Genomic DNA, 14,623 nt, shown 5'->3' on the forward strand with positions numbered 1-14,623 from the left:
AAGGAACACGTGTGAGCCAGAAGGAACAGTACCAGCAAAGGCATGGGGCAGAAATGGGAACTGGTGTAGCAAATAGGGTAGGAGAGAAGCTGGAGAAGCAGCCTGAGGGCCCTATCTTGGTTGGTCTGACTTCCATGCCCAGGTAGGTAGACTATTCTCTACAAAAAAGACTGTCCTTGATGGTTTCTGGGCAGGAGATTGTCATAATCAGAGCACTGTTCTTAGAAAAAAAATGAAACTGACCAGGCAAGTGGGTTGGGTTGAAGAGAGGAAAGACAGAAAGCAGACAGCAGCTGGGAGGCTGATGCAGTAATCCTCAAGTGAAGTGAAGGACTGAGTCATGGATGACAGTGGTGTTAGAAGTAGGGGGAAGACAGGAGAAACAACAACAAAAAAAGCATGAGTCAAAGACCCGGATGTAAGCTGGACCTGAAGGGTGAACAAGAAGAAAACTACAAGGTCACATCGAGGTTGCAAGCCCATGTGACCGGGATGGCTATGTCACTAAGGATGGTCACAGGAGCTTGTCTGAGATATAGTTCACTTAAAGGAACATGCAGATATCTAAGTCCAGCTAGCAGATGGGGGACTGCAGGAGAAAAGAGAGCTAAGAGCCAGATGGGGCAGGGTCTGCATAAGGTGGGACCCCAAGACAATTAGCATACCATTGCTCACTTAATCAGTATCAATTAATAAATATCAACTAATAAGAGTGGAGAAGGGGATAAATATATCAATATATATTTATAAGCCCCACTTGTAGCAAAGATTGAACTCACTGAAATTCAGATACAGATAAAGGCTGGAAAGTATAAAAGACCTGAGGAAGTAGGAGCTCTAAAAAGCTTAAATTGAGAACATTTCAGCAGTCTAGAATTTACTTAATAAAACAGCACCTAGGTGGCTCAGTCAGTTAAGCATCCAACCCTTGACTTAGGTTCAGGTCATGATCTCACAGTCACGATCTCATGGTTGTGAGCTCGAGCCCCAGGTTGCACACATGCACTCTCTCTCTCTCTCCCTCTCAAAAAGCAAAAAATTAAATTAAATTTAAAAAATAAAATAAAATACACATACCAGGATGTAATTGTATCATAGAACATAACTTGCATTAATGAACTATAGCAACCACTCACAAAATCCAAGAATATTTTTTAAAGTACCAAGAGTACTGCTTTACTCAATAAATTATGTAATCAGAATGAATCTATGGCATTCTTCTAAAGTAGTGGAATTTCTGAATCCAAGAATCCAGGCACCCTGCCGCCAGAAGTAGCTCATTACACAGCAAATCCAATAGTTTGAATCTCTCATTGAGAACAATGGTTCTGTTCATCAACTGTTGTACATAGTTTTGTTTTGGGTTTGTTTGTTTGTTTTCCTCCTAAACTAGCAACATGTTGTAGCAGCTAAGTTAGAGACAATGGTTATTTCTCCAGACACTTAATTTCTTTGTCTCTCTCATTTCTTGAGAGGTTGGGTGCTAATGGAAGATAAGTATGTGTACTTGTCCAAAAATTTTTCAGTAGCAGGAAAGAAATGGGAAGGGGTGCCTGGGTAGCTTAGTTGGTTGAGCATCAGACTTTGGCTCAGGTCATGACCTCACAGTTCATGAGTTCAAGCCCTGCATCAGCACGCTGCTGTCAGCAAAGAGCCCACTTCGAGTCCTCTGTTCCTCTCTCTCTTTGCAGCTGCCCTGCTTGCATTCTCTCTCTCAAAAATAAAGAAACATTTTTAAAAATCTTAAAGAAAAGAAATAGGGAACAGTGATAATATCACCAACGTTGTTTATGTAGCATCCTTACCTGAAAGAGCTGAGAATGGTCTTAGAATTATTTCATTACACCACTATACATGGAAAATATTATAGTGTTCGTGTTACAGATTTTTTAGCTTGGCCAATAAAACTTTCTGTGCTCACTCTACCAATAAAGCGTGTTACTAAGATGTCAACTTTTTTTTTTAATTTTAATTTTTTTTAAATGTTTATTTTTGAGAGAGACAGGGACAGACTATGAGTGAGTTAGGGGCAGAGAGAGAGGGAGACACAGAATCCAAAGCAGGCTCCAGGCTCCGAGCCATCAGCACAGAGCCCAATGTGGGGCTCAAACTCACGAGCTGTGAGATGACCTGAGCCTGAGTTGGAGGCTCAATTGACTGAGCCACCCAGGCGCCCCTAAGATGCCAACTTTTAAACCTGAGTCTCCTTTGGTCAGTTCTTTCTAAATTTTTTTGTTAACATTTATTTATTTTTGAGAGAGAGATAAAGTGTCAATGGGGGAGGGGTAGAGAGAGAGAGGGAGACACAGGATCCGAACCAGGCTCCAGACTCTGAACTGTCAGCACAGAGCCTGACATGGGGGTCTAACTCTTGGACCGTGAGATCAAAACTTGAGCTGAAGTTGGATGCTTAACTGTCTGAGCCACCCAGGTGCCCCTGGTCAGTTCTTTCTAAACTCCCATACCAAATATATCATCTGAAATTATTTTCACCAAAGTTCCCTTGGTCGCAGAACTAAACAGAATTAATAATTTGACGAATCCCAGCCTTTCATTTTCAAAGAAAATAATTTTGGTACAGGAGTGATAGCGGTGGTGGGGAATGGAGGTACAAAGGAGGGAGTGAGCTGGGTAAGCAGAGATGGGAGGTGCATTGCCATATGCAAAATTTAGCTCTTAACTATAAATAAATAAACACACAAACAACTAAAAAGAAAAAGGATATTCTAGTTCCTTCAGTGGAGTCCAGAAATTTGAGTTACTCCTCACCTTTTCTCAAACCAGCTGCCAAAGATAAGGTAAAATGAATTCCAACTAATGGAATTCATAAATCATTTGTTAACTATGAATATCTTTCCATTTCAAAATTCTTTTGTGTGTGGTTCTCAAACAAGTTGGAAGCTAAGGCATTTAAAATACCTCCCAAACAAGTTGGAAGCTAATGCATTTAAAATACCTCTCAGGAAATACTGTCCTTTCCTCACGGCCATAAACCCTTGAAGGAAGGAGGAGATGAGGGTCTAACCTTTCTGCCTTCCTGGTCCACCAAGGGGCTTCCCCACAGGCAGACGGTAGCAGAGACAGGATCGGTCCCTGTTTTGAAAAGGGAGTTAGCAAAGGTGAAAAAGCATAGTTCAGACACGCTTACAGTTGGTCCTCAGGTATTCATGGAGACCTAGTTTTGTGAGGGATTCAGAAATGAATAAAACGCAGTCCCTTCCCTCAGAAGACTGGCTCAATGGAGGCACTTGGAAACTGCCCATTTGCTGCCACTGTTGGAAATGGTGGGGCCAAGGGACTTCTGCTCTGGGCCCCCTGGGCTATTGCAATGTTCCTACTACATCCTCTTCTCAGTCTAGGTGAAGTGACTGCGCAGAAGTATGAATTGCTTAGTTCGTCTTGGCCCCTCCCCTTTCTCTCCTTCCCGGTGTTGCTTGCTGTCCCTGCCCCAGCCATGTCAGAAATCCTGGCATCTGGCTCAAACCATCCCCCTCTACCCCCAGGAAATGGTCTGAAGTCAGTCTTTCAACAAGAACTGTCATGTATTTCTCCTGTGACTAGAGCACAGCAATGCATCTTTAAGAGGAAATTGTCACTCTAAAGTAAGGCGGCTGCTTTTCTTATATGACTTCTTGAAAGCCATGTCCTCCATTTCTGTAGAGCCAGCACCACCTCCACCCATGGCAAGAATTTAAGTCCCAGTGATGCTTTCACTCAAGACTTTTGTCTTAGCTTGGGCTGCTATAACAAATCACCACACTGAGTTGCTTGAACAACAAACATTGATTTCTCACTGTTCTGAAGGTTGAGAAGTCTGAGATCAAGGTGCCAGCATGGTCAAGTTCTGGTGAGGGCCCTCCTCCTGGTTTGCAGAGGGCCACCTTCTTCCTCTGTCCTCCTGTGGTGCACAGCATGTCTCTTCTTACAAGAGCACTAATCCCATTCATGAGGGCTCCACCTTCATGACCTGCTTACCTTCCAAAAGTCCCACCTTCTAATACTATGGCATGTGGGGAGGGGGTTAGCGTTTCAACATATGAATGGGGCAGAAGGATACAGGCAGGGCATAAGCAGATTTGTTGCCACTTAATCTCATTCACAATTGTGAGTTGGTGGGTGGGGCAAGGATTCTGGAGACAACGCCCTTCTGGATCCTTGAGAAATCACTCCATTCACTTGATCTCATCCACTGTTCAACCTCTGAGCCTGCACTATCTCACACTATTGTTATGGTAAGCAGTAGCCACTGTGGTTGTTTTTATTTAAATTAATTAAAATCAAATAAAATTTCAAATTTCAAATCTCAATCACTTTAGGCACATTTCAAGGGCTCACTGCCTGGAACAACAAAGAACATTTCCATCTTTGCAGAAATTTCTAATGGACAGCACTGCTGTGAACCTATATTCAAACCATGGCTGAGGATCACTTTCAGAGGTGAAGTTCATGTAACAGCAATTTATTTATATAAAAAATTGGCCACAATAAAAAATTTAAACTATAATTATGCAAGACAATTTATTCTTCCACACATAAAAGGAGCAGAGACAACATTTTCCATTATACACCAAAGAAAGAACATAAAGACTTGCTAGATACAGTAAGGACTGGACTGAAATGAGTTAGAAAACAAAAAAGCTGATCTTTCAACAGACTTAGTCTTTGGAGATCTATGTAAAGAGGTACTTCATAATTGTAATAATCCTCACACAATACTTGGAAATTCACGTAACTATTTTAATCTGTATATTGTTGCTTCAGTGTCTAATAAACACACATATGGAAAGCCTGTGGTGTTAAAATTTTATATATCACACACAAAGCACAAGAAAAAGTCTACCCAATCAGTTACAGGGCTCTGAAGTACAGAAACCAGGAGTGAAAAGACTAGCATTCAGTACAAAGAAACATCATATGACAGCCACTCATGAAGACCCTCCCAGTATTCTAGCAGCTGGGGAACCTTGTCTTGCCTCTTAAAGCCCTAGTTGGTGCTCTCTTTCTCCTTAGCAGCAGAGTAGTGGCTTTTCCAGACCCAGAATGTTCTTGGCCCTTTGCTTTCTGGGCCTTCTCTGCAGCTTGCCAATAACCTGGGGAGTGTAGGCTAAAGCAGCCGTGAAGGTGGCAGCAAGGTAGAGCTGTGAATTGCAAGCCAATGAGATTTTGAGAATAACCAGCTTGGTGGCTGAACTTCAGAAAGAAACATTTCCATTCCTGAAACTCCTCAGCCCAACCCCAGTCTGGATCCCTCTCTATGTGTAATCCATCACTTCATAAATGACAAAATGCAGAAGGCATAAAGGAGGAAGCCAAACATGAATTCTAGAGGACTTCTCTGCCTCTTCCTCCCTGTTTCACCTGATTCCCAAAACTAACTCCCCTTCCCCAGGAAAGTTCACACTGAGGGCAGCTTACCACTCATGGACCAGAGGATCAGTCCTCCATTTTGAGCACGAGCATGAGCAAGGATCCCGAAGATCCTTGGTCTGTCCTACCTACAGGCCCGCATCACACTAACTGTCCTGGTACCCCAACATGAAACCTAAAGACTGACCTTTTACAGCTGTAGCAATCAGTCAACACATACTTATTGGTACCAGTTATGGACCCAAGCTCCTTGCCTTCATGAAGCCTCCAGACAGAAGTACTTCTTAAAATGAAAAAAATCTGAGAACAAAGAGTGATATACAGTCACCAAGGCTTTAGCCACTGATGACTGGGTGTTTAAAGTGGACAGTGCAGGGAGATTTTTGAGGGGCACAGGAGGCCATACTTGAGTGGAATGGCCATGGTGTTAGAGACAGGGAAAGGAGAGGGACAAGTACCCTGAAGGTCAAACTTGGCATAGCTGTCATTAAGTTCCTGGCTGGGCCCTCCTCCATTTCATCAAGAAGTTTCTGGGAGTTAGTTACAAGCATCTTTCCCTTCCTTTGTTTTCTCCTTAATTTTGTTCACAGGTTCCTCAAATACTTAGGCATGTTTTTACTGAAAGGGTTACACTTAGAGCATCCATTAATTCTCTAGAATTCTCATGTTAATACACAACTTCTATAAATGTAATATTTGTGCCTTTCTGAAATTCATGTTACAACCTGGCTTCAATGGGATGGTGTTAGGAGGTAGGGTCTCTAGGAGGTGGAATAGGTCCTGAGGGTGGAGTCATAATGAATGGGATTAGTTTCTTTATAAAAAAGGCCTCAGGGAGCACCCTTGACCCTGTCTGCCATGTAAAGACACCAAGAAAAAGCAGCCTTCTGTGAACCAGGAAGCAGGCTTTCACCAGACACCAAATCTGTCAACACCTTGATCTTGGACTTTCCAGCCTCCAGAACTGTGAGAAATAAATTTCTGTTGTTTTATAAGCAACCCAGTATATAGTATTTTGGTATAATGGCCTGAACGGACTAAGACAATAGCCCTAAAGCAATACACCTTTCTCCTTATCATACTCTACTCAGGACAAGAAGTAGCGTATGGTCTGTGGTATCAGCTTTAAGATGGCTCTCATGCTTACAGGGAGAAGGGTCAGAATAAAGCCGACTGGTTGGGAGGTACCCCCAAGCACCTTCTTGTCTTCCAGACCGGATGGGAACATCGTATTGGAAACTATAAGCAAGTCTGAACATGTTTCAAAGCTTGCAGGCAGAGGTAGGTTGGATCAGCTACAGAGCTGCTCTATGACACCAGTAAGATGACAGTTTTAATTGCACTTGGTGGATGAGCTAATTATGGTCAGAAAGTTAGCGCTGGGGTTGCAATGAATGACACATTTTTTTCTGGGAAACACAGCACACAGGTGACATCCTTCTGCAATTCAAGTGTTTCTTCAAGAGTTTGGAAAGATATTTAAACCAAAGAGTTCAAGATAAAGGGGAAGGGCAAAAAAAGAGTATCTGTGTGTGACTGTGAAGGTTGAGTGGTGAGCAGGAAGTGGAGTTCAAAAGAGGTAGAATAATGGCTCACAAAAGGCAGCAATAAGTGGGAAGAAGCAATTAATTGGATCAGTCTGTTAAGGCTCAAAACAGTCTGATAGAAAGACGACGTAATATCCTGATTCCCAAGTCAGGATCCCAAATCTTCCATATGACTAATAATTAAAGCCAGCTCTTGGGAAATAAATTCTTGAATTTGTATATTCAAAAGGGAGGATGCAGTTAGCCCTTTGACCTTACTCCAAACTTTCTTGTAGGGGGTAAATTCTGTAAGATCCTCCAGAAACTGTTTGGAAGCACTCTATATAACCGTGACGAATTTGAGGTCCTCATGAAAGGTCCAGGAAACAGCCTTCACTTCCAAATGTCCAGCCACATCCTACACAACCACCAGAGTTTGCTTTTGAAGACTCAACTGCTAGCCTCAGCATGGACGTCAGGAAGGTTTACTGACGATATTGTTGGTTTTTGTATTTCTTTCTCCATTTTTTTTTTTTTTTTACCCAACATTTATACGTGCAGGGACACATATACATACACTAACGCCACCAAGAATCTTGGCAGAAACAGGAAAGCTAGTTCCACTATGGTGAGCAGTGGTGAAAAACAGGCCAGGGGTTTGGACGTCAGAATGAAAAGCAGATGCACTCCCAGCCAGCTCTCCCTGACCACTCTCACCTGGGCAGAACCCCAGGCTGCTAGGGGAAGGAATGACCCTGTCTCTGTCAAGAGTTACCAGTGTAATTGTGCTCAATGTAGATTATTTTCAATGTTGTTTTTAACCTGGATAATGACCCCACCTTCACCTTTGGGGAGGCTAGTTATCCAAATCTGTGACTAAGAATAAAGTAAGCGACAAAAAAACCATTGAATGCTTGGCACTGACAGTTGAGGAATAAATAGAAAAAAGTCAAGGGTTCTTCTCTCTCCTAAGGATGAAAAAGGGAAGCATAAAGTGGCACCAATGTTAGGAACAGTGGAGGATGAATTGCACCGTTGGTAAGGTGGCAGAAAATAGGTCAGCAGGAGCTGAATGCCATCACCAAGGGCAGTATGAATGAGGGTTCCATGTAGAGAACAGCTAGAAGCAAGGCACCAGCAGAGACCAAACCAAAGGTTTAAAGAGCACAGGGAGCAAAAGGCGGCTTCTGGTCAGTGCTCAACATCCTTTGGAATCACCTGTGATCACACATGGGGCAGTGGTGGGGGAGAAGGGCCTCAAGCCCCAGAGACTGATTTAGTAGGTCTGGGCTGGGGCCAGTTAATTTGCATGTCTTAACAAACTACCAAGTGGTGCAACACTTCTGGTACTATAGATAGACACATTTCTGTAAAACAGCTGGATTGAGGGGCACCTAGGTGGCTCAGTCAGTTAAGTGTTCAACTCCAGCTCAGGTCATGATCTCATGGTTCGTGAGTTCAAGCCCTGCATTGGGCTCTGTGCTGATAGCCTAGAGCCTGCTTTGTATTCCGTGTCTCCCTCTCTCTCTGTCCCTCCCCAATTCACACATTGTCTTTCTCTCAAAAATAAATAAACGTTAAAAAAATTTTTTAAAAGCAGCTTTATTGATATTCAAGACTGAAATATTACAGGAAACTCAGTCTCCATGTTCCTTTAGCAGGCAGTGCAAAGGCATATTCGGTTAGGTGTCCTGGTAGAAAATAATGTTGACTTGCTTACAGGTGAGAAGCATCAAATCTGTCCAGTGGAGCCCATGTTCCCACGAACCAGAGGAGAGGTTTCACTACCAGGTGTTGGCTCTCTGTAATGGAACCATCTCTGTCATCAGGGTCCTACTGGGAAAAGTTTGGTTCAAATACGCACACAGCTTTTTGAACACTTCTATAAATTAATGGAAACCCGTTGTTATTCTGTTATTGTTTCTTCGTGTTCTCAGTCTTTAAGACAAATCAAGATATCCCTGCATGTTATACCAGAGATTTTTCTCCCCTTCTTTGCAAGCAATGGTTTATATCTAGGCCTATTAAAAGCCCTTGGAGACTTCTGCACACCTGTCAAGAGAACCAAGAATCGCATTAGCTCCGGAAAGAGAGCTGAGATTGTTCAACGCATTGGCTTTCTTTGGTGTTGGACTTGATTTGGTGGTGATGGAATGAGGCGCTCTCAAAGGGAAATTGCAGGGATATACACAATACTTTCAACTGAAAAAGTCAATGACTCCCAGACAGGTATATTCTGTTTGGCCATCTAAAAACTGTGTCCCCGGGTGATCTGAGCAAAACAGCCACTTCAGCTATTGGTTGAAAAGCCTCACTTCCACTGTAAAACCATTTCAGCACTTGTTCATTAAATTTAAAACATCAAAGAGGATTTGCAAATCTGGAAAACATTTATGAAAAATTTAAATGGGGTGTCACTTTGGCAGTGTAAGTGGCATGAACTGTTTGATTTTCAACTATTTACAGATGTATCTGACTCTGGGATTAATACATATATTTTCTAAGAGAAATTGGGTATGCAAAGTTTTGACCAAATTGACCTAAAAAACAAAAATTAGTTTAAATATATATAATGTGGACCTATTCTCTTGTACGTTAGTGTGTCTTTCTGTGTGTGAAAAAAGAGACACATTTTTTTTCCAAATTTGTAATTTTTTGTAGCTCTTGATTACCAGAGATTCTGCACCAGAAAATTTAAGAACATAATGTTCTATCCTCATTTTTGTTTGGAATTCCTAAGTTCCAAAGTTGCCAAATCCTTTCTTCCCTAGTTGATATTTATGTTTGGGAACTTTCTTTAAATAACTATCTGGACACTGGTCACATAAGACAATGCCAAAAGACAATATGAACTGGGAACGTATCTGGCCCTCTACAAGTCTAGAAGTTTTCTTAAATACTGTTTTTCTGCTACAGATTCCAGTAAATCAAAGATTCTATGACTCAGAGCTTCAACCCTTGGGTGAGGGGGAGGGGAAAGGGAGACAGTTCAACTCTTAGCCTAGAATATTTTGGAAGATTGTGTTTTCTGTAATTCATATTTTAGTTGTTATTTATGTCACTTCTTACCCTTAAAATGATTTGATGTGATTTACATAAACACATACAATACTTTTAAAATGAAGCCGAGAACATGAGGAAAAAGAAAAAAAATAATTGCCATAAGTACACTTCACTAGAAGCCTGCATTTTGGGATCTGCACTTTCTAGCAGCCAACCCAGAGAAAGAAACACTCTTTGAAACTATTTTCAAAAAAAGCAGTTGCTCGGGACAAGTATAGTTGGTCCTGGTATTGGTACTAGTAAGACTTGAGTGAAAATTTTTTACATGGGACAGTGCAGGGCAAATACTGTATAATTTTCTCAATAACTTTCCTCCACAATATATTTATGACTTTTTAAAAACTTGAGTTTTATACATTCCTCAGGGTAGGCCAATGGCTCAACCCTAGAGAAGAACTCAGCAGAGAATGGCATGAGATGGTAGCATAATGCGTTCCAGAAAATCAGGGTACCCTCAACTGGCTTTATCAATGAAGAACATTTTGTGCATTTAACAAAATGAACGGGCTGCACGTCCTTCAGGCAGTTTTCCTGAAATACTATTGTCTCAAAAACAAGCCTTTGAAAAATGTTGAACAATATCACACAATCCTCGTCTTGCATTCCACTTAGGGAACTTTTTAAAAATCCTCTTTAATTGTATTTCTCAAATCTCAATCCCATGTCTCAGTCTTCACAAAGCTTCTCCCTTCTCACTGACCTTGGTTGGTCATCATCACTTCTCAATCTCCTTCAGTCCAGAAACACCTTGGGAAGATATCTCAGGACAAGTTGGAATAGTTTAGATAAAATAAAGTTTTAGATTCCTAAAGCATACCTCTGACTTTAAAAGTGTTGTTTTGGGGGCACCTGGGTGACTCAGCTGGTTTAGCATCTGAGTGCAGCTCAGGTCATGAATTCATGGTTCATGAGTTCGAGCCCCACATCAGGCTCTCCGCTGTCAGCACAGAGCCCGCTTTGAATCATCTGTCCCCTTCTCTCTGCCCTTCCCCCACTCTCTCTCTCTCTCTTAAAAATAAATGAACATTAAAAAGAAAGTGTTACTTTCTTTTTCCTACCGAAATAAGCTGTGATATCTTTGGATCTCAACCTGCTTTTACAAACATCCTTGTCCCTTGCAAATTCTGCACTTTCCCAGAGCTTTTTCAATGCTTGAACTGTTTCCTCTAGTGAGATCTCTCTCAGATCCCACCTCATGTTCAAGGCCAGTCAATTGTGTATCCCTCATATCGATTAGAACAATGTCTTTCTCAAAGTTGGAGATCAATTAATATTGAATGAATGACTGAACAAGTGAATGAATCATGTCAGAATTTTCTCTTGGCTTCATTATGCAGGAAAGTAAGGGTTGTTTTGTTTTTTTTTTTCTTTTTTTTTTTTTCATTATTTTTCATTTATTTGACTTAATCCTTTCAGGGGAAAACAGACTTTACGACCAGCCTTGTCACTCCTTAAAAACCAAAGAGAAAAGCTTTCCTATGTGACCCTTCCCAGGAAACAGAAAACCTTTCAAGTGAGACACGCATTGTATTCTCTTAAGGAAGCCTTGTTTCACACCACCAATCAGAGCATCTGTGAGGGCAAGCCTAGTCATGACACAGGGAAATCCACAGGTTAGGAATTTGCTCAAGAGCTTGAGACCAGGCAGCTTCAGCATGGGAGCTATAGCTCAGTTAGGAAAGAGGCACGGGCGCTCAGGAGCATCATTCACTCTTCACCTGCCTGCTATTACAGGTGCAATGACACCACAGGACACTGTGATTTATCAGAGGAAAATAGCCTGGTAATAGGAGGAGAACTAGGCCTCATTAAGATGAAGCAGTGTCTGATATCCTTGAGTCAGACAAAAGAGAATATGAAATTGATGTGGTCAGCACTACCGCCAAGCTGCGTTTGAAAAGAATCAAACAAAGTGGCAATTGACAGCACTTTAGGAGGAAAATACCCACAAGTGAAAAATAAGCTTGTGGAATGTAAACCTCTCGTTTTAAATGCGTTAAAATATGACTCTGCATTTGATTTCCTTCCACAGTGAGATCATTCTGAGCAAATCTATAAAAGGAACAAGGTGTGTACATTTAATATGCTCCTGTCAGAGCCCTACAGCAAAGGGTAGTGGTAAGATTAATTTAATTACCAAACTCTCATCATCTTAAAATAAGTATGGGCATGTTTCTAGTTCTGGAAAGACAAAAATGTTTCATGAAAGAAGGACAAGAGAGAACTCCTGACTTGGACAGCACTGCGGCCCTGGCCACAGCCCTCGAAGATCCTCAGCCATTAAAGAAAGGGGATATCAGTTAGCCAATGTCGCTTCACTTTCTGCCACCTCCCAAACCGCAGGTAAGAGGAGGCATTTGTTTGAGGCACCCCTAAGCTAGGGAGCCATGCAGTCTGTAAATATGAATAGCTTTTATTCAGATGAAAGTTGATGTTCTGGAGTTGCTTCAAAAGAAGACAGTCAACATGGTTTTGTTTGAGAAACAAATGGCCACTAGGAGTCTTTCTTCTATATGGTATTGCTTGCTTTTGTTTCTTGTTATTTACTGATTGACAGGAGAAAAGTTGATTTTTTTTTTTTACCCCCAAAAATTTCTTTATTCATGTTTTCCATGAAAATCTTCCAAAGACACTTTACCTTATCTCCCACTCAGGAGACCATCTCCAGCCTTTTAAAATCCAGTCTTTGATGTCTGCCCCTACCACTACTATATTTCTAAAATAGCCAAAAGCAGCATTGGGCTATGGAGACTTGCGGCTCCTTAGGGGTGCCCCCAGGGTCCAGTCCATACTGGAGACCCAACCTTGAGGTGCTGCCACAACCTTAGGTCTTGTGCTCCCTCCTGGTTACAATGTTCCTTCTTCCTTATCCTAGTTGTTATTATTTTTTTTTAATTTCTTAATGTTTATTCATTTTTGAGAGACAGAGTTTGAGCAGGGGAGGGGCAGAGAGACAGGGAGACACAGAATCTGAACCAGGCTCCAGGCCCTGAGCTGTCAGCACAGAGCCTGATGCGGGGCTCAAACCCATGAACCATGAGATCATGACCTAAGCCGAAGTCAGACGCTTAACTGACTGAGCCACCCAGGTGCCCCAGTTGTTAATTATTTCTAAAGTAAGAAATTTACAGACTTGAAATAAAGTGAGGCCACATTTTATTTTATTTTTTTTTTAATTTTTTTTTCAACGTTTTTTATTTATTTTTGGGACAGAGAGAGACAGAGCATGAACAGGGGAGGGGCAGAGAGAGAGGGAGACACAGAATCGGAAACAGGCTCCAGGCTCCGAGCCATCAGCCCAGAACCTGACGCGGGGCTCGAACTCACGGACCGCGAGATCGTGACCTGGCTGAAGTCGGACGCTTAACCGACTGCGCCACCCAGGCGCCCCGAGGCCACATTTTAAAAAGCATGAACACATAGCCTACTTCTTAATTTTAAAAATATCAAGTTAGATACATCTATATGTGATAGATATTACAGTTTTTAAAAATAATTTTAAAAAATAAAAATAAATTTCTTGTGGTTAGACTATTTCTCTAAAAAACAATATTTCTGTATAGAATAAATATTTGGAGAGCATCATCTTATTGGACATACAGCTCTTCCTCAGTCAACTGTGACAATAATAATAAAGGGTGCAGTTCTGTGCTGTGGGAAAGGCAAAGTAAACCAAAAAGTGCAATATGTTCCTGGCAGAGATTTGCTTTGAAACATGACCTTACATAATTGCAAAAGAGAGAAATACTTTCCCATAATTCTTTAGAAACCTACCTCATCTGAATGGTTGATTTAAAATTAAGAAACAATAGATTTTTCTAATTCGAATCCTACTTCTTAAAATAAATAAGTTCTTCCAACAGGGCATGTGGCAGTGTGGTGAAGGGTAAAACAACGAATGGACCATGCAGAATTTCAGTTCTTTTTTTATGTTTATTTATTTTTGAGAGAGACAAAGAGAGCAAGCAGGGGAAAGGCAGGGAAAGAGGGAGACACAGAATCCGAAGCAGGCTCCAGGGTCTGAGCTGTCAGCACAGAGCCTGACGTGGGACTTGAACCCACGAACCATGAAACCATGACCTGAGCTGAAGTCAGATGCTTAACAGACTGAACAACCCAGGTGCCCTCAGAGTTTCAGTTCTGTTTTGCGTGATCAGGAGTCACTTCCTGAAACTTTCTGATCCAGCTATCCCCACTTACCAGGTGAGATTCAACAACTGACTTCTCACAGACTGAGAAAATTTCACAATAATAATAAGGAGAAAAAAGCTTCTCTTGAGAGATTCTGAATGTCGTGAATACTGAATTCAAGTCACAGCATTTACACCTTTTTAAAGAATCTTCTTAAGGGATTTACCTTCCCAGCCTCGACCCTCCTGGCAATTTTTTTCTAAGGAGAATTGCAATAAGCAAGAAGGTTATTTTTTTTTTTCCAGATCCTAGGGACAAAATAAATATGGTATATGTGATGTACAACAGGATGGGAGGAAAAGAGCGAGGAACCCCACATTGCCCTGCTCCAGACCCCTCTGCAAATGCACCCCTATAAGATTACTGTAGCAGGCAAGGAAAAAAGGCAGAGTTTACTCCAAAAGCGATTCTAGGCTTAGAAAACAAACAAGCACTGCAAAAAATCACAGCCCTTTAATTTTCATGATGAAATATGA

This window comes from Panthera tigris, chromosome B4, assembly GCF_018350195.1.
Source record: "Panthera tigris isolate Pti1 chromosome B4, P.tigris_Pti1_mat1.1, whole genome shotgun sequence".
Lineage (NCBI taxonomy): Eukaryota > Metazoa > Chordata > Mammalia > Carnivora > Felidae > Panthera > Panthera tigris.